Genomic DNA, 26,136 nt, shown 5'->3' with positions numbered 1-26,136 from the left:
AATGGGATACAGTGATTGAACTTGGCATTGCCTAGAGATGCCTGATTTTTCTCCCCTAATAGAGGATCAGCAGGGACCATTTTCGGAACAGAATGCAATATACTTTAAACACGCTATCTTAGGGATAATTATTCTATCTGATACTACTTAAGCAAGAGGAAATCTAATCATGATAAATTTAATGACCTAAATGTTGGTATTCCTCCAAAACTCCTATCTTGGAACTTAACTCCCAAGGTGATGATATAAAGAGGTGAGGACTCAGAGAGGTTGTTAGGTCATCAGGGTTCCACCTTCATGGATGGATTAGTGCCCTTGTAAAAGAACTTGAGGGAGTGAGTTTGCTCCCTTCCATTGTTTCTGCCATAGGAGGAGGCAGCAACAAGGTGCTATCTTGGAAGCAGAGTTTGGGACCTCACCTGAAATTGCATCTTTTGAACCTTGATTTTGGGTGTCCCAGCCCCCACAGCTGGGAGTAAAAATTCTATTATTTATAAATTACTCAGACTAAGGTATTTTCTTATAGTAACTCAAAGATAACAGACTTTCTGGAATATTCCTACCAATATAAGTTAAATTGTTGCCAGGTGCAGTGGTTCACCTCTCTAATCCCAGCAATGAGGAAGGCTGAGGCAGAAGGATCTTGAGTTCAAAGCCAGCCTCAGCAACTTAGCATGCCTTAAGCAACTTGGCAAGACCCTGTCTCAAAATGAAAAAATAAATTAAAAAGGGCTGAGGATGTGGCTCAGTGGTTAAGTAACTCTGGGTTCAATCCCCTGTACCAAAAAACAAAACAAAACAAAACAAAATAAGTTAAATTGTTACTGGCTACACTAAGATTCTCATCTAATCATATTTACCTAATGATGAAAAAACCTACAAAATTTGTCTATATGAGCTTGTTTTAAGAAAAATAGTAAAGTCACCATGGATTGTCTTCAACGATAAGTAATCTGTTATAAGTTTGCCTCATAAGGAAGGATTTCATGCACAGATATTTGAGATATATATGTGTATGTATATATATATATACATATATATATATATATATGTATATTTATATATATACATACACATACATACATACATTCACACACATATATACATATCAGATATATACTATCACTTGTCCATTTGTAAGTACTTATAATTGACACAATGGCTAACATACACCTCAGGATCATAATATTGGTAAGAGCTCACTAAATCTTACACAAAATTGTCTAAAACTGTTTAAAATGATAAAACAATGTAAATAAAGTTATTAAAAATGTTCTAAGCACATGATAAAATTCCATAGGCAATTCATATATATTTAGTTTTTTGAAAAATATTTTGCATTAATAATTCCTATTCCACAATCCATTAGTGTCTCCTTGTACTTATACAATGTTTCTCAATCTTGGCTGCATATTATAATCACCTGGGGAAATTGAGAAATCCTGAAGCTTAAGCAAACCTAAGTCTTTACATCAGACTCTCTGGGGGTGGGACCTTGACATCAGTATTTTCACCTTCAGTGGGATGTAGAGCTGGTGATTGGGTTGACAGGTGTAACTTATTAACCAAAGGTGACAGATGTTCATTCAGAATAAAGGACACCAGATGTTCACCAGGCTTTCCTTTCCAAGAGCCATTATTTTCCATCTGAAGCACATTTGCCTTTATCAATTATTTCATGTCTCTTTCACCAAAGTCACCAAGAGAATTTAGTGCTCTCAAAATAAAGGGGCGCTCTATATTAAGGGCATTTCTTCAAGCTAAACCTGAGAAGGATGAATAGCTCCTTGTCCTGTGCATAGAATCCCATTTAGCTTCTGTTGAATCACAGAACGGTTTTTAAATAACCCACATGATATTAAGCAGGGTGCCTCACATCCAGCATTAGTCTTCCCAAATGAACAACCTGATCCGCCAGGTCTCCATTTCTCCCTGGTTCAGAGGATTTGTTCCACAATATGTCAGCACAGGAAATTGCTGGCAGGTGTCTTATTTCACGTAAGAGGCAGGAGAAACAGAAGCCTTAGTACTGCTTGGCACTTTGAATACATGCTCAGCCAAGGCTGGGTTCCCCTCTGCCCACCCCCACAAAGCTGTTCATCCCTGGTGAACTAGGCCACCCCATGTCCCCACAAAAGCCCAAAGACAGCATCTCAAAGCCTGTTCACATGTGGAAGTGAGTAGTGATTTTAGTGAATTCAGCAAGCTACACACATGGTACATCTTATAAATATAAAATCGACCCAGCTTCAGTGACCCTGCTTCATATAGCCCACTCAGTCTTATAGCAATCTACACTTGAAAACATCACTTTTCTGGACATACTATTCAGAATGAGTTAAGTGGACATTTAAATTTGGGCAGCTTGAATTATTAAATCACTATGATCTGAACTGTAGTAAAGGGTAAAATAAGAACACAGATAATCAAGGTCTTCTTCAATCCCACAGGTGGTTGTGAACAACCTACTATGTACAAGCACGTATGTGGGATGAAATTGTTTCAGCAGCAGCAACATTTTTATTTTTTTCTCTGTCAGGCTCAGAAGGCTCAACTCCAGCTGGTGACAAACTTCTTAGCTTCCTAGTTCTTATTTTCTTAAATTATCCAATAATTTAACTTCCCTGAAACCAGAATCTGCTCTAAACATCCCTGGGAGACTCCAAGGATTATCTGCCTCTTGATGAGTCTATATACCACTCATGTATCCATCTACGTCTGCATTCCTTCCAGATTTTTCCCATCGAAAAAGTCAAACTTTTTCACCTTCCTTGGCTTTCTTTATTTTAAAAGAAGTTAACTTTGCCATGACTCTTGGTTCTTAGACTCTTTCTTCTAGCCTAAAATATATCAACTCTTTGCCATCATAAGTATTTCAAAGAGGACATATTTTCAAATTTTCTAAAGGAATATCATTTTTCAAATAATGGGGTTTTAAGTATTGGATATTAAACCCAAGTGCCCTCTACCACTGAGCTATATCCCCAGAACTTGTTTTTGGTTTTGATTAGACAGGGTCTCATTAAATTGCCCAGGCCTTGAGCTTACAATCCTCCCGCCTCTCAGCCTTCTGAGTCACTGGGAATACAGGTGAATATCACTGTGTCCAGCTAGAAAAAGAAATATTTTGAAGAACAGTTTCCCAAGCCTGGCACGGTGGCGCATGCCTGTAATCCTAGCCACTTGGGAGGCTGAGACAGGAGAATGGCAAGTTCAAAACTAGCCCCAGCAACTTAGTAAGGCCCTAAGCAACTTGGTAAGACTCTGTCTCAAATTTTTAAAAAAAGGGCTGGAGATGGGGCTCAGTAGTTAAGTATTCCAAGTTCAATCTCTGGTATAAGAAAAAAAAAAAAGAAAAAGAGGAAGGAGAAGGAGAAGAAGAAGCTCTCTGATCATAAATTTCCTTAACATAGGCTTCAATAAGGATTGAGACAGCCCCAAAGAGTAGTTTTAATAGATTTCCCAAGGAAGCAGAGAGAGGGAGTAAAGGAAGAAAAAGAGAGAAAGGAAGACAAGAGGGGAAGGAGAATGAGGGAGAAAAAGAGAGAGGAAGGGACAAAGAAAATCCTGCTCTGAGTTAGGGGTGGATGTCCTCATGCATGAAAGAACTTACAACAGGGCGGCACTAACCTGTGGCTCATCTGCTTTGTAGGGAAGGGGCATAAAATAATAACGTTAATAACAGTCTCAGTATCTGTGGAGTGTCTGTGCCCCAGCAACCCTGATTAAAACATTGTCACTGTTTACATAAAATGTTCACATCAAAAAATTGTTGCACTTTACCATGGTGCTGCGGGAGAGAAGGAGGAACAGAGAGCTCTGCAAACCAGCGAATAAACACAGCTCTCATAGACATAGGCAGAGAACGGTCATGCATTTCCTCCTAACTGGCACCATGCATGGTCTTGCCTTCTCAGGCAAAGGTAGACCTCCGTGGTGGGACTCTTCCCTGAGCCTCAGAGGCAGGAATGAGAATTTGATGTGGCATCCACCTCCAAGGTATTGACTTTGGTCAAAAGATGGCAGCAGCGTTCAGCTGGTTCTTCAGAAGCCACTTCTCCCAAGCAAGGGGAAAGGGAACAGCAGTTGTTCACATCTTAAAAGGTTAATGGGTGGTTTTGATTTGCATTTCTCTGGCGAAGATGTGGGGAAAAGGGTACACTTGTACATTGTTGGTGGGACTGCAAATTGGTGCAGCCAATTTGGAAAGCAGTATGGAGATTTCTTGAAAAGCTGGGAATGGAACCACCATTTGACCCAGCTATTCCCCTTCTGGGTCTATTCCCTAAAGACCTAAAAAGAGCATGCTACAGGGACACTGCTACATCGATGTTCATAGCAGCACAATTCACAATAGCAAGACTGTGGAAGCAACCTAGATGCCCTTCAAGAGACGAATGGATAAAAAAAAAAATGTGGCATTTATACACCATGGAGTATTACTCTGCATTAAAAAATGACAAAATCATAGAATTTGGAGGGAAATGGATGGCATTAGAGCAGATTATGCTAAGTGAAGCTAGCCAATCCCTAAAAAACAAATGCCAAATGTCTTCTTTGATATAAGGAGAGTAACTAAGAACAGAGTAGGGAAGAAGAGCATGAGAAGAAGACTAACATTAAACAGGGATGAGAGGTGGGAGGGAAAGGGAGAGAGAAGGGAAATTGCATGGAAATGGAAGAAGACCCTCAGGGTTATACAAAATTACATATAAGAGGAAGTGAGGGGAAAGGGAAAAATAATACAAGGGGGAGAAATGAATTACAGTAGAGGGGGTAGAGAGAGAAGAGGGGAGGGGAGGGGAGGGGGGATAGTAGAGGATAGGAAAGGCAGCAGAATACAACAGACATGAGTATGTCAATATGTAAATCAGTGGAAGTGTAACTGATGTGATTCTGCAATCTGTATACGGGGTAAAAATGGGAGTTCATAACCCACTTGAATCAAAGTATGAAATATGATATATCAAGAACTATGTAATGTTTTGAACAACCAATAAATAAATAAATAAATAAATTTAGAAAATAAAAAAAAATAAAAAGGTTAATGGGTAAGGGAGAGAGGTAGTCTCGGAATTGACACATGGGCTTTTAAAATTTTGATCACTTTTCATGACATTTGAAATATTAAACATCTTGGGTACAATGTGAACCAGGTTAGAATATTCAAGTACATTGATTTGTTTGTTAACTTACAAAGGTAAGCGTTCATTAATTTCCCCAGTGCTTGAGCACCTGCGAGATGCAAGCACTGTGCTGAGGATAAACGACACTTGTCGGCAGAACAGACACACTAGATGCAGTTCCCACTCACGCTGAACAGAGACCAGTTTGGGGATGAAACAAAAAAGATAAGCACGAGAATAAGCTTGTAATTATTCATAGAATATAATACTATAAGTAATTTTTATTTTTTCTATTACTTGAGTAATAGAAATACTCAAGCATTTATTTTCGTACTGCTTGTGTAATTTCTCAAGTGCCTAGCATAAGGTAGGTGCTCAGTGAAGGGTTGTGACTAAGTGAAGGTATACGTAGTTACTTTAAATTGTCTCTAGATGACTTATAATACCTGATACAATGTAAATACTCTGTAAATAGTAGTTATACTATATTGCTTAAGGAATAGTGACAGGGGAAAACAAAGTACATATATGTTCAGTACGACTGACTGTTTTTCCTCAAATACTTTTGCTCTGTGAGTGATCCAATCTGTGGATTTGGACCCCACAGGTACAGACGGCCGACTGGGATGACAACTGTGAGCTACATATATTCAGAATGTGACTCTATATGAGTATCTAACAAGGAACAGGAAATGAATCTGAGGAAGCGGTGTTTGGGAGGAGATCTGAAGAGAAAGCAGGCGGTGACTAGGGGTGTGTGATGGCCGTGGCTCTGGGGTGAGGCAGGGGTCGAGAGGAAGCCTGGGAGCAGAGCTCCGGGCTGGGAAGTGAGAGAAGGCCGGGGCAGCTGCAGCACCAGAGGGACTTTGGGTAAAAGAAGGAGTAAGAGAGGAAGAGTGGACTGGAGGGCAGCGGTGGGACGCTATTGCCAATTCAGGTGAGAGATGGCGGTAGCTTAGACTGGACAGTGAAGCTGTCCTGGGCCAACACAGCCTGAGGGAAGGAGGCGCTCTGGGGATGAATGGGGTGTGTGGTGGAGAGGAAATCCTGGAGGAAAACCACTTTGCGGAAGGAGAGAAGAACATATGTTCTGTCTGGAATGTGTTGAGAATTAGAGACATCCTAGTGAAAACATTAATTACAGGGACTGGGGATGTGGCTCAGTGGTAGAGCACCTGCCCGGCATGCATGCGGTTCTGGGCTCAACCCCCAGCACCAAACAACAACAATACATAGCTAGTTTTAAGGGTCAGAGTTCAGAGAAACAGGGTAGAAACAGATGGTTTCCAAAGAAGGCGCAGTGGAACCCACTCATGGAGAACCTTCAGGAAAGGACCTGGAAGGTAGGATTGGCCTTGAAGAGCTTCCACAGGCAGGAGAAGGGGACAGAGGAAAACAGAACCAGGACACAGTGGGTAAGCACAGTGAACAGAACCCTCCAGAAGCAGGAAGCCCCTTCCCTGTGTTCTGAGGGACAGCCCAGCATGTCCATCCTCCTCCACAGCCCTCCCCTTCATCTGCCCGTTCATTTATCTTTTTAACAATGGCCCCTGCTAGGCCCGACACAAGTGTCCTGGGCACTTTGGCAGAGCCAGTCCCAGGAAGAGGATCTCTTTCAAGCCACTTGAACCACAGGTCCAGGCTAACAGGAGTAAGGAAGGGTGGCATGGACTGCAAGTTCCGTTAATTAACAAAAAATTTTAAAAAAGAAAGAAAGAAAAGGAAAGGAAAGAAGATTATATTTACAGAGGGAAGGTTTCCATCTGTACGGGTTGGAGCTCCCCACTGGCCAGCTGTGACAGCTCAGGGGTTTGTGTGACTGCCTGATTTCAGTGTTTTCATCATTAATTACCAGGGCAGGAACTGTAGCAGGAGGGTAGAGAACGAGAAGGAAGGGAAAATCATATTCTCCATGTCTAATGGGATTCTTACAAAGATCTTGAGAGATCAAGGGTCCAAAAGTGCTTTAGAAAACAATATTGGATACTTTTCTACATGTCATAAGGATTTTTTTTTCCTATATGTCTTAAGGAATTATAAGACTAATGTCTTATAGAAATGGAATCACACAATTTATGAATCAGGAGAGTTTCTAGGCATTTATTCCTAAAAAGCTATGTGCCTTCTATCTCTTTCTATCTTGCCACTAGCATCATATTCTAACAGAAAAACTTGTAAAATCTATTATTAAGGCAAGGAAAAGGATAAACACAGAATTTTAGCAAAATAGAGTCAAGGCCACCCAAGCTAATGGATTTCAGCGGAAACTAACCTCAACCCCCTTTTAAAAGCTGGGAGAAGGGAAAGGCCTCCTTCAAAGCTGCATGGAAAACCCTGCCCCCATGGGGTGCTGTCTCCAGGAGGGCCACCTGATGCCGGACTTTTTTTTTTTTCTGGTACCAGGGTTTGAACTCAGGGTTACTCAATCACTGAGCCATAGCCCTATTTTGTATTTTATTTAGAGACAGGGTCTCTCTGAATTGCTTAGTACCATGAAGTTGCTGAGGCTGGCCTTGAACTCAAGATTCTCCTATCTCAGCCTCCCTAGCCGTTGGGATTATAGGCATGTACCACCATGCCCAACTGCTGCCTGGCTTTTTAATTAACCCTTTTGAGTGGTGACGGTGGCCAGCCCTGGAGCAGCAAAGCCCTTCCTTAAGTACAGCATGTTATCTCTCAAACAGCACAATGGCCAAAGTGATCACTGCCCTTAAACAGCTGCCAGGCTCCAGCGCCTTCTATCCTTAACTTTGTGTTTGAACTTGCCTTAAATGAAATCTTGACTAAAGAGGTTAACCTCTCATTTATGTCCTTCAAATCAGCTTTCCAATTACTTTCAGTGCAAAGGCTCCTGTACCATGAATAAATAAGGCTTCAGCCCTTTAAGGTCTGGTGGCTTGAGGAGCCCCTGCCCAGGTCCAGGTCCTGCCCCTTGTTTTATCTTAGTATTTGATCCTTTTTTTTTTTTTTTTTTAGTGTCAGAGTCCCAATATCTACTCTGCCCTGCTCTGAACTGGCAAGAGCATGCCAGATTTGCAAATTACTGAGGCAGTAACTAGGGTAGGTTTGATGGTTTTAATCCACTTCTCATGGTCTGAATCACTCATGATTTTTTTTATTATCATTAACATGTATTAATTGTATATATCAATGGGGTTTGGTGAGACATTTTAATAAGTGAATACAGCATGCACTGATTAAATATTCCAGATTTTTAAGATATACTTATCTAAACTGGATCCCCAAGTTCTCTAGAATTTTTTTTAATTAAGAAAAATAGAGTCCCCCCCTTTATAAATACAGATAATCCAGCCTGCTTCCCCCACTTTTAAAGTTGGTTGGGGGCTGATGAAGAGGAGGATGCTGACTCTCCTATTACCTCTTGGGCTGAATCGTCTGCCAGGCTAAGGGACAGTCTAGGGCCTGGCCAGCTAGCCCCTAGGGCTGCTGCAAAATAGAATCAGGGCCTAACCCTAACCCTGCTTACACAAAACTATTGCTAAGGTCCCAGACATCGACTGAGAGGCTGAGGGACCAAGGGCAGCAGGCAAAAATTCAAAATCAAATGTCAAACATGCTTTTTTCCACTATCATCCACACCATGGAGGACCAGCCCCCATTGTCCTAGGCCCAACTCTCCTGAGAGAAACTTAGCTCTCCTCTTGGTTTTTCTAAGTCTCAAACTTCCTCCCTCTAAAGACATTACAGGAAAAAGCTCTAATTCCTTTCACTTTATTACCCAGGCTGATTTATCCCTCTTCATTTTAATCTTCTCCTCCCACTTCATACCCAAGGAGCTTTGCCTTGTGTAACAGAAACAGCCATAAAATAACGAATTTTCATCACAGCCCCTTAGGGTGAAGGAGGGTTGCACTCCTCTCCCTTCCATTCCATTTGAAGTGGAATTATTAACAGGACTCCAGTATTGGAGACCCTACAGCATAGCTCAGACTTTTTCTGATTGGTCTTCTTAACTCTGCCAGTAAACTGGCCCATCACGTCCTGGCTCACTTTGTAAAGTCACCCTAGACAGGACAAGTCTTTCCACTTTGTCTCCACTCTAACTCTCCCAAGCCTCTTACCCTCTGATAGAGAACTCAGAATGTCTCAGTTTAAAGCCAAGGCAAATTGTTGGCAATCTCAAAGCCATCTGGATTTGGGCATGATGAAAAGCAGAAGATGCTGATATTCCATGGAAACACATTTTGGGGTTTAATGAGAAAGTTGTAGCTTCTAACCAGCACTATCTGTTAACCATTGGTAACTGAGCTTTGCAGGCTATGAAAACCCATTCGTGTCAAAGTATGTGTTTCATGAGGTTAAAAACATGAGAGTCTTATAAAACCAAAGAAAGCACACACTGAAGAGCTACTTATCCCATTAATGAAAACCTAGTAGGGTGGTAAAACTGCGCCAAAGGAGTAGGGGAGAAACAGATGGTATTTCTAGTCATTGCAAGAAACAACACTAGAATAAATTATTAAATTACACACAAAACTGATTCAAGTCATATAGGGCAATACAGCTTAGATCTTGGATTTGTCAACTTTTTTTTTTTAATCAGGTAGAAATCAATCATTTTTATCTCTGTGAGCAAAGTTCACTGGTATTGCTATCAGACACAAATTATTTGCATTGCTTTAAGTTTTCTATAAGTCAACATCTACAAATAAGTAGTAAACACCAGGTCAAAGGTACAACCTTATCCCTAAAGGCTTAGGTCATCTTTACACAGGCCTATTAGACATCTTTCCAAGTGACATAGAAGGTCATGTTGTCATCCTTTTCCCCGTTTCCAAGATTGGGATGTGTTTTTCTTCCTTAACAGTGGAAAACAACTCTGTGTTACTCTCAACTTCTTTAGGTACACTAATCATTTAAACATTTTTTTGCTCAACAATGGATTCTTTTTTTTTTCAACAATGGGTTCTTTGATACAGCCTATCACTGTAGAGAGCAACATACTTAATGAACTCTGTTTTAGCCCTCCCTAGTTCCTCCAATACTCTCTTATTCAGAATACTCTGTTAAAAGATCAGATGCATTTACTTGATCCCCTAGAACAAGATATTTATACACATACAGAAAACTGAATAATTTTGTAATATGGCATCTAGCATGACTGAACTCTGGATTAAAATACCATCATTATGCTTTTATCAGAGATGCATAGACTCAGTAACTTATTTCTTCTCCCTTAACTTTGATATATTAAACTTAATTTATAAAACCACATGGATAGTTGATAATAGGATTGGTGTAAGCACATTCATCTTCAGACTGCTTATATTCCCGGGGTCCATTGATCACTATAGAGCAAATACCCCATCCTGAAACAGCAAATGACTTCTCCAGTTGAGCCTGTGAACTCTGCAACCCTGACTGCCATATCATTTCCCAGTAGGGACACTGCTCTATAGCAGGGAAGGGAAGTTTCCACAAGTTCCTGCTCATTAGCACTAGAGAAGCAGATGATTTTTAGGTAAGGAAACATAGTTGGCTGTGCTTTGGAAACATCTACACGACAACAAGCCTAAGAGTCCATCTGCAGCATCCTCCCCTCTGTGCCAGAGTTCCACATTCCAGCTGTAATCCTACAGAATTCCCACTGCTTCCCTTGGCCTGAGCTAATGCAGAAATTCTTTCTGCAGCTGTTGAGGAGGCTGATCACAGTGGGAGGAGAGCAGCAATGATGGCATCGAGCTATTGCCCAATCCCCACGAAGCACCCAAGATCCCTGGGGTAAGTAGAAGGTAAAAAATTTGAAATCTACTGGTTATCTCTAACCTTAGATATTAGGTTGTAATAAACCTCACATTCCAAGAGGACCGTGGGTTAGGCAATAATTAATGGCATTAATAAATTTAAATTTCTTCTCCTTTTCCTTCCCTTGACTATCATATTGAGGAATATATTGGGCAGGGGAGGCCAAAGGGTGGGTACATGGGGGGAGTGGGGAGTGGTGAATATTCTTTGAGTTTTACAAAAGATATTCGCACAGTGCGTTTTGGTATGCACCAGCATCACCCAGAAAACACTGATATTTTTGTATTTTTGAAACTTCGGTAAATCTCTACAACATAAAAATTACCATTTTAACCATTCAGCATACAGTTCAGTGATATGAGGCACACTCACAATGACATGAAGCCATTGCCACCATGTGCTTCCAAAACTTTTTCATCATCCCAAATAGAAATTCTGCTGTTGAGGGCCACAGCCGAGTTGGGATGACGCATGGCATTTTTGCCAGAAGTAGTGGTTGAGAGGTGACGCTAGCGAGCCATTAAGATGGTGACTTTTGAGTTCTGGCGGAGTTCCTGTTGAGTTCCGATTGAGCTCTCACGGGGATTCCCGGAGAGTTCCCATTGGTTGGGGAAGTGCCAGAGGAGGGATATATTTCCTGTTGCTGGTTCCTGGGGGAGCCAGCGTGGCCTTCGGGGGAGTTCCGGGGAGTGTGTGTGGAGTGTGCTGGTGGAGTTCAGAAATAAAGTTTGTTCCTGCTTCAGTGGCTCGTGATTTGTGCCCAGCCAGACTGTGGCATTCTGCACCCACTAAACAGCGACTCCTCTTTTCCCTCCCTCAGGCTGTTCTACTTTTGGTCTCTCTGAACTTGACAGTCCTGGGCACCTCATGTAAGGTGGAATCATACAATCTTCATGCTTTTGTGTCTGGCTTCTTTCACGAGGCACAAGGTTTTCAGCATTCCACATGGTTTTCCTCTTGAACAGTTACTTTTAATATTTAATTTTGAGTCTCCTATAGAAAGGGTAACTTCATAGTATCTTGTGACATGGTTTAATATATGTCAAAATTTTAAAATCCCTGATTTTGTTTTATAAAACAGTAAGAGGCTGGCACACAACTCAGGGATAGAGTCCTTGCCTAGTAGGCAGAGGCCCTTGATTCCAGCCCCAGCATTGAAAAAAAAAAATTAAAACAAAACAAAACAAAACCCAGCTGCGGTTGGGCTCTAATTACTTTTTTTTTTTTTAATTAGTTTTTAAAGTCAGCTATTGACTTTGTAAAATATGAACAGAGATAAAAAGGGCAGTAACCATCTTCACCAAATGATTCATCTTGGCTGAGTATGACTTGGAATTGTGTAATGAAACGAAGTCTGCCCCTTTTACCTAGACTGGACAAAATCTACAGCAATATGTTCAGTCCACTGCTCCTTCCTGTGAGCCACCGAGAGATGGGACCATGACTGATGCCACTTGTCAGGGAACAATGAAATGCAATCGGTGTCCAGCAGACCCAGCAGAAACACTGCTCGGCACAAGAAAAATATGCCCAGATGGTATTTTCTATTTATCAAGCTAAAAAAGCCAATTGCTTTTCACTTTGTGCCCAGGATGCTGTTTTTTTTTCTAGATGGCGGCTCAAGCCGCGACCATCATGCTCAATGAACCAGGGCACATTCTAAACAGCCAATCAGAGCTTCTTTCACCCCAGTTCTCCACTCCCTCACACAGTGCCTTTAATTCTGAATGGGAGGATAGTGGGGCAGGCGTGGAATGAACTGGGAGCAATATAATGGAATAATCAGATCAAAATATGGTCACATAGCAACCCCCAATCTAGTTCCTCCCAGCTGTACATTCAGTGGCTCCCAGAGTTTAAATAAATAAATAAATAAATATATAAAATCCTTCTTTAGGATAAGCTTCCCATGAGCCCCTCCAGTTGTATCCAAACTCATGCCAGCAAATGAAAACCTCAAATTGTGTGATGTTTAAAACACACACAGGCAAAGACACACGCAGGACCAAAATGAGACACAGTGAAGAGAATAAATTAGCACCAGCTGCAGCCCAATTAAGCAAAGATTCCCACAAGGGAAAGCTTACTTACAATCTACCTAAACAAATCCTCTTCTTTTTGTTGCAGTTTTTTGCTTATTAATTTTTTTTATTAAAATAACTACAAAGAGTAACCCAAAGCATTGTTATCTCCACAGGGAAAAATAAACCAGTTCTTCCAGTCAAAAGAATTCTTTGAAAGGGCATTTTTTTTTTAGTCAAATGTCTGTGTTTGCAACAATTTTGAGATAATTTTTTTTAACGCAAAGTTACACATGCCCGCAGTTAAAAGAGCACAAGAGTTTTGATGAAAAATACAATTTCCAGCTTCTTTCTTTCTTACCTCCTTGGATGCCGTAACTTTCAAATCTCTTAGCTATTTCTTCTGGGTTTTATCTCTCTGTATTTCTAGAAAATATGCTTCTACTGTGATTTTTTTTTTTTTTTGATTTGCACATCTTTACTTTGTCTTCCTATGTGATGAGATTTTGCTGCCTATGTCATGAGGTCCTACTACTCCCACTCCTTCCCCTCCCCCGAACTCCCAATATAATCATATGGAATCCAGAAGGGAAGGGAAGAGGAAGAACAGAGTCTTGTTCCATTGCATATTATGAAGTGCACACATATAGGCAAAGAATAAAGTAAAACAACTGCCAGCACCTGCAGAGTGCTCGTTTTGCGCCAGGCCCAGTTCTAAGCACATTACATATATCTACTCATTTAACCCTACAGCAATCCTGTGAAGTGATTGACAGGCTATCCCCATTTTACAGATGAGAAGATTAAGGCACAGAGAATTTAAGCACCTAGGAGATGATGTACATCATTCTCAGTCTCTACATTAAAACCAAAATAAAAGCTGTGATAGAGAGTCAGGAGCAATAGATACATAGCTACAAAGGGAGATAATGACGATGATACTAGACACACATATGCAGCTAGGAACCAGAGCAAGAGGATGCACAAAAGTTGGTCTGTGATATTTATTTATTTATTTATTTATTTATTTATTTATTTATTTATTGTTACTTATTATTATTATTGATTATTTTGGTCGTACTTGGAATTGAACCCAAGGCCTCATGTATGCTAGGCAAGTGCTCTACCACCAACTTATATCCCTAGTCCTTGCTTTGTGTCATAAGTCAGCATGATGTTTATGCAGTTTGTAGTCCCTAGTTAAGGAAAAAAAAAAAAGCTCAGCAGGGCAGGATAGTTGGTGCACAGAAAGGATGACAAGTTCAAGGCCAGCCTGGGTAACTTAGTGATACTCTATATTAAAATAAAAAATAGAAAGGATTGGGGATGTAGCTCAGTGCCTCTAGATTTGATCTCCAGTACCAAGAAAAAAAAAATCAAATTAGGTACCAAGAGAATATTTAGAGTGAGAAAAGAAATCACAATGTCTTAAAAACTAAAATTGTAAAAAATACCACAAACATTACAACATCCAGAAAAATAATAAACCAACAGGCAGATGTACCTCCCTAATTCTTTTCTTCCTACCTTTTCTACCAAGCTTCACGTACTTTGATTGTCTCATTATATAGCAACAATTTTGTAACATCATTTGCTAAAAGAAAGGCCTAGAAAATGAATTTATTCTTTCCTCTAACACGATAGATAAAATCGTATTTTTTATATTAATAGTGTAGTAATTTATTTCAGCTTAACATTTCATTATTGGAAAATTTTGTGAATTTTAGACTGCTTGTCCAATTTGGAAAAACCTCAAGTGCGTGGATCTTCTGTAATGAGCTGAAGATTCCAGGGCATTTCCGGTTTTGCTGTGCTGTGACTCTTCTTGTTTTCTCTTTGAATTGATGGCATTCATAAACCAGAGTCCTGGGAGGGACCCAAAGCATGGAGCTGTCCCACTTGCCAGCTTTGAGGGTGTAGACCCCCAGGACTCAAGCCCTGAGGGCAAGTGCTCAGGCCACTCTGGCTCTCAATGCTTAGTTCTGATGTTATAGCTCAGAGGTTCCTGGTGACAGTCTGTTCTCCAGGAAGCTGGCACCCTGCCCCCAAGAGCAGTTCAGGACTGGTCTCCCAGGTCGGAGACAGGAGTACAGTGACCAGATGGCCTTATGACCCAGGCCAAGGCTGGCATCACTGGCAGCTGTATTGGAGGGGCAGGACCTCAGCAGCCCCTGGAGTTACAGCTGTGACTTATTCCAGGAAAGAGGCCAAAGGCTGGGTGGGCTAGAGCTGAGCTGAATAAGCTAATGAGAAGACTTGCCAGACCAGGCAGAAGCTGAAAGGCAACCATGTTTTTCACACTTAAACACCTGAGACATTGTACCAAAGTAAAGACATAAATCTTCATTTGAGCAACTTTCATTACAAACCATGGAAAGAGCAAAGTGGGCTTGGGAGAGAGCACTGGATTAGCAGTCAGGAGATCCGGATGTCACTGTGCTAGGCTGTGCTTCCAGCCTGGGCTTGCTCCCTGTAAATGCAAAGGCTGGAGTGAGGAATATGGATGGAAATCTCTACTCCTCAGACCCAGCCCAATCCTAACAGGCAATTAGCAGAGGGGGAACAGGGTCCTTGCCACTTTTGCTAGGTCCTTCTGAAAGCAGCCAAGGTCCTGCACCAACCTGGGCATTGAAAAGGAAATCCAAGAGGGCACCACAAACCATTCCACACGAGCAGAATATTTTCTAGCAGTTTTAAAAGTTGTACAAACTCAAAAATCCTGGTGCCCGAAAAGTTATAAAGCAAAGAGGAAGTCTGAAAGAAACCATAAGCACCTTCTTCTGTCATAAGTATTATATTGTCAGTGGGTGGAAGTGGGAATAAATATTTCTAAATAGGACATCTAAGTGCTTCCAAATGCTGTTCTCCTTCATCTTCTTTTAAAAACATTAATGTACATCTCGCTACTGCAGTGGTGCACCTGTAATACCAGCCGCTTGGGGGTGGGGGTGGGGGTGAGGCAGGAGGATTTGAGAGTTCAAAGCCAGCCTCAGCAAAAACAAGGTGCTAAACAACTCAGTGAGACCCTATCTCAAAATAAAATACAAAAATAGGGCTGGGCATGTGGCTCAGTGGTTGAGTGCCCCTGAGTTCACGTCCCAGTACCAAAAATAAAAAAGGCTTGCCACCTTGTAAATTGTTTTCATGTAAGGATTTTAAGACAACTGTGGGCTTTTCTAACTAAAAAATTAGGAAATAAGTTTATAAGCCTCTGCCTGTCTGACCAATGGAAACATATGGTATAAATATGCAAGGTGGTATGACATGACCAATTAGAATATACACCCCCGGTTCCGTATAGAAACTTCTTTTCTATTATCTATCAAATTTAGTCACTGGTGTGCAAATCTGTCAGAACACTCTGACCTTCAAGAACAGCTTTCTGGAATCAGTTATTTTTAAGGATGAGCATGCAGCACTTCTTTTTTCCTGAACAATATTTGTTTTCTTATTTAAAAATCAGTATAGTTATCTTTAATAAAACAACACATATCCATAGTAAAAATTGCAAAATGTGTGCTATAAAACAAAGTCCCTATAACTCCAGAGATCAACACTGCTTGGTTGGTAATCATCCAGATATCTTTTCGGTGTTACCATAGATCTTTGTAGCATATGTAAATTGGAATAAGAACATACATGAAGTGTTTTTCACATGATCTTTTTTTTTGCAGCTTGGATCTCAATAATGGACAACTATCTCTGTCAATACATGCAGGGTTGCTTCCCTCTTTTTACACCACCACAGTCTCCCATTGTAGGGTGCTATGATTGTTTAATTTGCTATTGATGCGCATTTGGGATGTCTCCAACATTCCTGAATAGCCACAGTAATGAACAAAATACTTGTATAATAATCTTTGTGCACATCTGCAAGTGCTTCTGCAAACTAAATTCCTAGAAGGAGAGTTGCTGGGCCAGGGTCTATGCATATTTTAATTTTGATACACAATGCCAAACTGTTGTCTAAAAGGATCCAGCCAGTGTAAACCCCACCCCACCCCCATCACAATTACATGAATTAGCCTCTATCTTATCTCTTATACTTTTGCTGACACTTGTACTTCGGTTAAAGCATTATCAATCTGATATGCAAAGAAAGATGCTTACATTTCTCATGAAGATATTATATAAAGAGTTACTAATAATAAATCACTAAGAAACAAATAAGTAAAACAGTAATAAAAATCAGGTCAGGGGCTGGGGTTGTGGCTCAGTGATGAAGCACTTGCTTAGCATGTGGGAGGCACTGGATTCCATCCTCAACACCATATTAAAAAAAAAAAAATAAAGATATTGTGTCCCACTACAACTAAACAAAATATATTTTTAAAAAATCAGGTCAGTTCTTTCTCAGTTTAGATATCTACATTAATAAATCATTAAATAATAACACAGATGACCAAGGGTGCAATTTCCTATTGAAGTCAGCATGGGCTCTCCTTAGTTTCCCAGGCTTAGAAGATTCCATCTTCCTGTTTTTTTGCCCTCTTCCCAATTCCTTAGACTCAACAGCTCCCAAAATGTTTGTGTCCCTACCACCCCATTGGTTGTTCCTCAAAGAATGAAGATGATTTTCCTAGACTTTGGTCCACAAGAATTTTGGAATGCGGGCCAAACTAATTTCCCTGAGCCAAGACATCAGGAATGAAACTAGGAAGACACAGAGAGACTAGCTGGGAAAAGCAGCTACCAGCACATCTCAACTAAAGCACGAAGGGAAAGTATCTTCACCATTTCTTCCTTCTGATTTGAAGAGAACTCAGAATTCAATGTCTGTTCTTTCAATCAGAGGACTAATGTGGTCTTTAAGATGTGATTGGCTAGGAGGGCAAATGGTCCCTTTTCCTTAGGACCAGAGCCGCCCACATCTACATAGCAGTAGTATTGCCTTGGAAATGGAGACCCTCTTTGAAAGGAGTCTATTTGTTTGTGCTTTTTAGTGCTTTTTCCTAGTTGAAAAGGGAATGTATGAACAAGGGAAGGGAGGTGGGATAGGAAAAGGAAAGACAGTGGAATTAATATGATATAACTTTCCTATGTACATAGATAAATAAATATACCACAGTGAATCTCACCATCATATACATGCCCAAGAAATTAATTTAAAAAATAACTGTGGGTAAGTGGCCGAAAGATCAGAGGAAGGGAACAGGTAGGGGAAGAGGAAGAGGAAGGAGAGGTCTGGGGTCTGAATTAGAATAAAATATATTCTATGCTTGTATAATTATATCCAAATGGATTCTATTGTAATGTATAATTTAAAGAACCAATAAAATAAAATTTAAAAATCACTGTAAAACTTAGGAGCTTGAAGCAATAATAAAAAAAAATTCAAACGGTATAGGCAGAGCTAATAAAAAGTAAGTTTCTCTCTCATTCTAGACCTCCAGTCTCATTATAACTGTTGATAATTTCTGGTGCATTCTTCTAGCAATTTACTATATACATGCTTACCAATGGTTTAGATATTTGGTGCTCCACCCCCACTCCCACCCCAAAGCTCATGTGTGAAACAATGCAAGGAAATTCAGCAGTGAAATAATTGGATTACGAGAGCCTTAACCTAATTAGTGCTTCAATCCACTGGAATGGATTAACTAGGTGGTAACTGTAGGCAGGGTAGGATGTGCTGGAGGAGGTAGGTAACTAGAGGTGTGCCTTTGGGATGTACATTTTGTCTCTGGTGGGCAGAGCTCTCTCCCTGCTTCATGATTGCCATGACAGAATTGTTTTCCTCCTGTGCATCTTCCACCATGATGTGCTGCCTCACATCAGGCCCAGAGCAATAGAGTCGGTCATCTATGGACTGAGACCTCTGAAACCATAAGCACCAAATAAACTTCTCCTCCTCTAAAATTGTTCTCGTTGGGTATCTTCACCACACGGGCAAAAAAGCTGACTGTAATACATACCATATACATTGCTGTATGCCTTCGTGTGTTTTTTCTTTTTTTAATCAATGCACATGCAGATTATCCCAAGTCTTCAAGCACACATGTACCTCATTCTTCTTAACTACTGCACAGTATTCTCTGGTGGATATGCCACAGCTCATTGCACCAAGTTTCTACTAAACATGACATAGGTTGATTCCATCATTTGGGTATAATATAATATACATGGCCCTATGTGTACATATGTTAGTAAATATGCAGCATTTACTCCTAAACTATAATTGCTTTTATAGTATTTTTGCATTTTAATCCATTAGTTTCCAAGCCTTCAATTCTGTGAATATTTTTTTCTTTCTTTTTTTGGTACCAGGGATTGAGCCCAGGGGCACAAACCACTGAGCTGTATCCCCAGCCCTTTTTTATTTTTTATTTGGAGACAGGATCAATAAATAAGTTGCTGAGGCTGGCTTGCAATTCACCTGCCTCAGCCTCCTGAGCTGCTGGAACAACAGGCATGCACCTTTGCTCCTGGCTCAATCCTGTGAATATTTCAACAAAACTGACCCAGGTGCATTGAAAAATCATAATCTAGACCTTATATGTATTATTATGTTAATGTTATAATTATATTATGTATTATGTAATTATTTTGTGTATTACATATTGTATTGAAGTTTTTAAAGGTGTTCCGTATTATAGAACAATGGAACAACATGGGTTAATTTGGTTAGATATTGCAAAACTGCTTTCAAAAGAACTTGTACCAATTCACACTCCCACCAGTATAGAAAGTGTTTGGTATTTTCTTCTTGCCCTATCAAAAGAAGCTCTTTGAAATGAACAACTCCATAAGTCCTCCACATAAAATTGTCCTCAGAAAAATGGATTTCTAAGTAAAAGATCCAAATCACACAAATTGGACACTGTCTGGATCCCCTCAGAGAGGTCAAAGCAGGCCCACTTCTGTGAGTTTCTCCTTTTGATGCCACACTATTTGTCTCCATTTACTCCCCAACCTTTGTGAACCACACCAACTTTGGCAATTTTACCCATAAATCACTGTCATTGATGGAGGTGATGGCCCCAACATCACTTAAGTGCTCAGACAGAAACTACTTTCTAGCATATTCTACTGTTCAGAAGCTTGAGCTTGCCCTGAGTTATTATCAGAATTATCTCCCCTTGCCCCTAAATATGCACTGCTCTAACGGAGCCACTGATGGCCCAAAGAGAAAATGCCACATTGAGTGCCACTCATAATCACACTGCCTTTGGATTATAGAGCTTCTCCACCAAAGAGCTCACAACACTTTAATGCTTGCTAGCTGCTTTACCTTCACAGTTGCTTCCTACAGTTTGGTAGGGGAAGGAATTGTTGAAAATCCCTGAGACACAGGAGAGGTAACCTGAAAGTCCTCAACAGAAGCCATGAAAACAAGATCCTGTGCCATAGCCCCAGAATCAATCAAGGATACTATAGGTGACAGGACTTAAAGAAACCCATTAGATAACACTTCTTAAGTTTCTTTTGTATTTCCTCAGAATCTGTGGATGACCTTTAAAACTGCAGTGTCAGAGCAGAAGTGGCTGCTGAGAGGCCAGGCCTCCTTCCAGAGGTCATCAGTGAGCTTGACAGATGGTCACCTGCTCCCATCTGGCCCATTATAAATCAAGACATAGCTGAGGATGCAGGCATCACCACTCTTTTAAAATATGGACAAAGGAATCAGAGTAGTGTGAGGATGGTTAGGGAGGGAGAGCTGGTGGCAGTGAAGAGGAGAAATTTGGTGGTTTTAACACATCACCAGCTGGGCAGGTACATGATTCCAGCATGTTGTCGCCTTGTTTAGGCTGTGGCAGCAATAAATTTTATTTATTTATTTATTGTTGGTTGTTCAAAACATTACATTTTTCTTGACATATCATATTTCACACTTTGATTCAAGTGGGTTATGAACTCCCATTTTTACCCCGTATACAGATTGCAGAATCACATCAGTTACACTTCCATTGATTTACATATTGCCATACTAGTGTCTGTTGTATTCTGCTGCCTTTCCTATCCTCTACTATCACCCCTCCCCTACCCTCCCCTCTTCTCTCTCTACCCCCTCTACTATAATTCATTTCTCCTCCTTGTAAATAAATTTATATTAAAATTCTTTAGCATTCACATGGCTCAATTTGAGTAATGCAGGAGTTACTTGGGTGAGAAACCCCACAGGTATGAGAGGGACTGTGCATTGCTTATAATGAGTAATGTATGCAGCAAGAGGCATGGTTTACATACCAGAGAATAACAGAAAGGTGCCTGCTAGCTCTTCCAAGCTGTCCTGTCCTGAGAACTGCCTTTGAAAGGTCTTTGCTGGCCCAACTGAATGTTCTAGGACTAAGTCCAGCCAGGGAACCCTCAGAGCCTCACTGTCCTAAGGCTATCCTTCCCCAGTACAAACTGGCACAGGGGCCTCCCTGAGTGGGTTCTGAAGTTTCCTTATTGCTCAAGGCCTCCCCAGACTGAAAGAACACGCCATCTTCAATATCATCCAGATTGCTTGAGCTTCCCCTAGGTTTCTGGGAGAGGGCCAGGAGCAGAAAAAGCAAGCATTTAACAGTCATCAAACCTCCAATCTTTTAGTTATGCTAAAAGCACCTTTAATATTCACAAGTTTACTAGTAGTTGTATTTGATATAGCCATTTTGCAAAGGGGGAACTTGAGGAAGGAAGAGGTTAAACATGGAGCCCTGTAGTATCTATAGGGACATCTCTTGCTTTTTTCTGACCAGCATCCCTTCATCTTTCTTAAGCAACAGTACCATCTATTGGGAGTTGTAATGGGACCGATTCCTTCCACAGTCCCATCCCAAACACCTCTCTGGAGTTGTGACTCAGAATCAACCCATCAACAGCCTCATCAAGATCTCTGTTGTAATTCTTGGCAAAAAACTATCCTTCCTCCATTCACCACTAGTGTGAGAACCTGTGAATCTCTAGCTGCTAAGGAAGACTTGTTTTCAGAATGAGGCCAAATGAGAAATCATCAGAGTAGAAAAAGAGGAGCTAGATTTCCACTGACTTCCTTTGAGTACCTGGATATAGCAAACAAAACCAAGCTAAACAAGTGCCTTGGTTTCTCAGTTTTATGAGCCAATTGTAGTCCTTGTTTATGCCAGTTTGGTTAATACTGTAAAAGCTGAACTTTGAACCCAGCTTTGACTCCAAAGCTCTTTTCACTATGCAGAACAGCTTCCCCCAAATACACTGTTCACTGGGCCTATGTTAACTAAGGCACAGACTCACAAGCCCAAGTTTCAGGCTTCAGAATGGAGAACAAGTCACAACACGACCATGGGTTGAAAGCCATTCTGGTGTTGGTTCACTGAGAAAATTCCCCTCCCCAACAGACAGACACACATGCTCATGTGCACATGATTCTCTGGGTAAGAAAACTTCCTTTTGGATCTGAGCACACTCTAGGGTCTTGGGCTGTGTTGCAATTCACCCAAGCTGTGGTGGTGTAGGTCTCTTGGAAGGGCCAGGCAAAATCTCTCCAGTTATATGATACCAAGCAAGTCACCAACAATTGTCACAGTATTCCTGAGAAAACATCAGTGGGAGATTGTCTTGTCTTAGGTTGGGCTGCCATAACCATAGAGTATGTGGCTTAAATAGCAGTTTATTTTCTCAGTTTTGGAGATTGGAAATCTCCTAGTTCAAGGTGTCTTGCAGATATATTTCATTCTGAGGCCTCTTCTCTTAGCTTCTCTTGGCCACCATCTTGCTGTGTGTCCAGATGACCTCTTCTTGTGCACATGAAGTGTGACTGAGCACTCTGCTGTCTCTTAAGGGCATTAATCTTATTAGATCAGAGTCCCACCCTTATGACCTCACTAAACCTTAATTATTTCCATAAAGGCCCTGTCTCCAAATATAGTCACATTGAGGGTTAGTGTTTCAACATGCGAATTTGGAGGAGGAGGGAACATAAAACATTCTGTCTATAACACACTGGAGAATTTCAGTCAAAGGAGATGTGGAGAAAATATAGAACATAATATTCAGGAGAATTTTCAGGCAGTTGGGTCTGCTTCCAATAGCTTAGGTTTAGGAAGTTTGCAATGATCGGAATAGACATTTTCTGAACCTATACTACTACTACTACTACTTCTTTTTTTTTTTTTTTCCTGTCTTGTTACAGGATAAAATGTCAGATTTCCCTCTTTTGTTTTGGTGGAGATGTATGTTGGAACTTCCTGGTTTCAAAATAAATCCATGGGTTAAGGTTTGTGGTATCCCAACTGGGAAAGCTAAATTAGCTAATTGAAAAATGAAAAATAGGAAAATTAAACCAGCAAGTTCTCCAAACATATTGGGCCAATTTAAAACCCAGGTTAACATTGATTTATTGTTTTAATAAGATTCCCGTGTAAGGAAAAAAATGACTGGCCTGCAACATAAATATGGGAATGTGTTTATTTGGCTGCAATATATAAGAGCAACAGGGCAAGTGATTCCTTGAGTTTTCTGCATTTTTTTCTTATCTTTAAAACCCTTGGGCTTTCAATGTTATTTTTAGCCAAGACCAATGTCCACACAATAACGTGATACACTGAGTTCTTTCTTCACCAAAATGACTCATGAAGCCATTAGATGATGGTTTGGGGCCGGCATTGGCCCAACAGTCCTCTGGCCGGGACAGTGCCATGGCCAAAAGAGAAGCAATGCTCAGAAGAAGCCAGGTGGAGGACAGCTGGACCTGCCCCAACCTTCACAGCAGTTCAAACAGAACCCACCCTTGTCAGTACAGAGTTCCAGTGTAGGGTGGAGGCTCAGGAGGCAGGGACACCCCTTCTTCTTCAATCAGTCAAATCACTTTAAGTTCAGAGAGCTTGGCCAGCTCCCCTTGGCCTCTTGGATCATCATGCAGAACTCGAGTTAAGGACTTTGGGCTCTCTCATTGAACATTCTGGAAGATGTAGCCATGAGAGACTACGTGCACTTTCTTTTCTTTCTTTTTTTTTTTTTTTTTTAAAGAGAGAGGAGAGAGAGAGAGAGAGAGAGAGAGAGAATTTATTTATTTATTTATTTAAGTTCTCGGCGGACACAACATCTTTGTTTGTATGTGATGCTGAGGATCGAACCCAGGTCACACGCATGCTAGGCGAGCGCGCTACCGCTTGAGCCACATCCCCAGCCCGAGACTACGTGCACTTTCACCTGAACAAGCAGATCAAGGGAAAAGTGCCCAAAGCTCATAGCCAAGTTCCAGACATCTCATGGCTAATCCATAGCCTTGAAAATTCCATGTTCATTCTGACTTTGCAATATTGAGGCCAGGGTCACAGGGGCATTTCCAGGGCCTTTCAAAGATAGGCAAAGCCAAGAGCTGGGGTTCCCAGTCCCTCAGGAAGTATAAGTAATATCTAGGAAGTATCAGTCTCTACCAAGCAGGCATTGAGCCTAAAGGGGGTCTAACAGTGCTCCCAGTTTTATTTCTTGAGCTGAGTGGCAGATACACAGGTATTTGTTGCATTTTCCCTTATCCTTTTCTTGAATGTCTAAATATTGCATAAAATATTTTTCAAATAAAGTTACATTCAAAAACAAAGAAGGCATTAAGGCAGGAAAGTAGGAATATCTTTTCAAACTTAATACACTTGATGACTTTGATGGAGAACTCATAACAAGTCCAGAAAGGATACTTCCCACCCAGGACCTACAATGTTGTAAACCATTGTCCAGAATAAAGAAAACTGAATCTATCAGCTGTAGAGTCAAATTCTAAAATAGTAGCAGTAGACCATTCTTTTCCTTGTTTGGACCCAATGGAATAGAGAAATTACAACTTGTGTCTTTTTTTTTTTTTCATGTAAAGTGCACTTAACCCTTTGAAAGCTCATTTTTGTTCATGTATTTCCTGCACAGCCACAGAAAGGAGAGAGAATGAAATTTGGACACATCACAGGAGGAGGCTGAGCACACTCTGGGAGGAAGCAGGAGGGAGGGGGTCAGAAATGAAGGTATTTTGGTCCACAAACCCTCATTTCCCATCAGAAAGGCTATACCCACTGCCCTACCATTTAGCAATTTATCAGATGTAAGATCAAATTAATTGGGAATGGACAATTATCATTATTGATTTGTATCTGATGAGTATAACTACATTATCAACAAATGGTGCAAGTTAATAAGGCTGAGGAGTGATGGGGCTTGGAAATTTCTCATGAAAGGACATAATCTCTATCATGAGGCACTTGCTCACATTAACAGGTCCATGAAATCGATTTCCATGGAAAACGCTTTAGATAAAAATCCAAGGAAATCTTTCAGAATTACTGCAACTGTGATCTTTGGGGGAATGTTTCTGCATACGTCCATATGCATGTATCTTTAATCAAGCTATTTCTTACATTCAGTAATGAGGCCTACGTGAAGGAGCTAAAGCTAGACGGCCTCATTATCTATAGTCAGCATGTATTTGTATTTCGAACAAGAAGTTAGATGTGGTTTCTTTTGTTGTTCCACTGGAAGTGATAACTTCAGTGTAATTAGGTTGATTGATGAGTAACTAGTTGAGTTAATAAATGGACATAAGGTGAAAACATTGTTATATAAAAAGGCTGATTTGGGGGGATTAAAAAGAATACAATGAACCTGTCTGATAAAATGCACAGTACTAATGCTCACCCAGAGGACTGTGTCCAGCAGGTTTATAAGAAACCTTGGGGGCTGGGGATGTGGCTCAAGCGGTAGCGCGCTCGCCTGGCATGCGTGCGGCCCGGGTTCAATCCTCAGCACCACATACCAACAAAGATGTTGTGTCCGCTGAGAACTAAAAAATAAATATTAAAAGTTCTCTCTCTCTCACTCTCTCTCCTCTTTCACTCTCTCTTTAAAAAAAAAAAAAAGAAACCTTGGGAACTGGTGTGATGTGGTGAGAAGAAAGGACATTAGCTGAGCCAGGTGGATCTGGGTAGAACTGAATCTAGCCTTATCATCTGGAAAATGGGAATAATAAATACCCACATAGGTGCTGGTTGTGAGGGAAAAGGGAGCCGTGTGGTTTAAACGCCAAGTTCAGGGCCATCACAGCACATAACCATCTCTCTTTCTACCCCATGATGACAGGTTTTTCTCCCGAGGCCTCCATCCCTCAGGAAAAGAGAACCCCAGTCTTAACCAGTTACAGCAACAGTGAAAGAAAATGAAGGAGCCAGATTTGATCAGTATTCCCTCCCCATGGCTCCCAAACCCTTGATAAGCCACTTTGGATTTTTTGATCAAAGGCGAAAGCCATCATGCAGGGGTTTGGCTCTTCTGGTTGTTAA

At 40.8% G+C, this 26,136-nt stretch overlaps 1 long non-coding RNA gene across 1 annotated transcript in view; it reads left to right on the top strand.

Annotated features, from left to right (window-relative positions):
- Positions 1 to 5,963: 5,963 nt before the first annotated feature.
- Positions 5,964 to 26,136, top strand: part of LOC308647617 — a 41,980-nt gene continuing 21,807 nt past the window's right edge. The window contains exons 1-2 of the long non-coding RNA XR_014021666.1: positions 5,964 to 6,063; positions 10,778 to 10,868. This is a non-coding gene — a long non-coding RNA (uncharacterized lncRNA). The remainder of the gene's footprint in view (positions 6,064 to 10,777; positions 10,869 to 26,136) is intronic.

The sequence above is a fragment of the Spermophilus citellus genome (genome assembly GCF_964194105.1).
Source record: "Spermophilus citellus genome assembly, chromosome: 4".
Taxonomy (NCBI): domain Eukaryota; kingdom Metazoa; phylum Chordata; class Mammalia; order Rodentia; family Sciuridae; genus Spermophilus; species Spermophilus citellus.
This window is presented reverse-complemented; position numbering and strand designations above follow the sequence as displayed.